The 1,136-nt window shown below is 33.7% G+C and overlaps 1 pseudogene; it reads right to left on the reverse strand.

Annotated features, from left to right (window-relative positions):
- LOC119592954 overlaps positions 1-1,136 on the reverse strand; it is a 78,168-nt pseudogene that overhangs the window by 5,795 nt on the left and 71,237 nt on the right.

Below are 1,136 nucleotides of genomic sequence, written 5' to 3' on the forward strand. Positions count from 1 at the left end.
TAGTAGAATTAACACATAAAGATATTAAACGTTTTTTTTTGCAACCCTTTTAGCTAGACAGCCCCTGAGCAAAAGCTCTCTAAATGAGTTTCTCTATTCAAACATGATAATGTTTTAAAAATTTATGCATCATTTAGATTTAATATTATTTGTGAATAACAGTCCATTTTTCATGCTTTTTTTATTACCCTTAACTTATATAAATGCCCCAAAAAATTTTCTGACCTTTGGACTGATAGCATAAAGCCCCAAACTGTCTACATGCATATATTACTCACATTCCATCACCAACAATATTTACCCAGTGTCAAAGGGAAGGATTCAGTTTATACTATGATAAAGGGGTTTAAAAAAGCATAGAAAAAACGTTTCAAAATAACTTTAATTGGCAATACCCTAGATTTGTAGCATATAGTAAAATTTCCTATTAACCTTTTAGAAAAGACACAGCACTTTCCCCTTTAATTTCAAAAATCAAAAGGTATGACTTCAGATATTAGTAAATAACTAACAACCCCATTAGGGTCAATAAAGGGCAGGGCCCCTATTCTTGTTGTTTCTCTATACCCGGCTGTCAAGATTTGCAGTTTTTATCCTTCATCCTTTTATCCTTTTCATAAAACAGTATTGGGGATGCATGGTTTATGGGGCCTTTTTCAAGCAGTAGGAAAATATAAGTTTTGGGGGCTTACTCTTTTCTTTTCTCCAACAATGACCCAAGAGAAAAAAAATGTCTTAGGTGATACAGCCCCTCCCTGATTAGATGCAGGATATCTTCTTATTAGCTTCGATATGATCCGTTTGCTGGGTTCCACAAAACAGTTTACGCAGTATAATGGAGGGAATGACTGTCCCAGTCTTATATCAGCTATCATATATTTTTTGTTCAAGACATTCCCTTAAATTATAGTTAAAGTGACTTTTGTCTCGCCATTCTGTTTAATAAGTATTTTTTTATCCCAAAGCAAGTCACAGACCCAGCAAGAATCTGATGAAGCCCTAGGGGACCTCCTTCCCCTGAAATATTTACTACAAAAAATTTAAAGCCCCCCAATTGTACACTAACTTTTATCTACAATTTTGGGATTGTTTCATACCTTTGACAACAAATTTGATTAACTCAAAAAGAAAACATT

This window comes from Penaeus monodon, chromosome 31, assembly GCF_015228065.2.
Source record: "Penaeus monodon isolate SGIC_2016 chromosome 31, NSTDA_Pmon_1, whole genome shotgun sequence".
NCBI lineage: Eukaryota > Metazoa > Arthropoda > Malacostraca > Decapoda > Penaeidae > Penaeus > Penaeus monodon.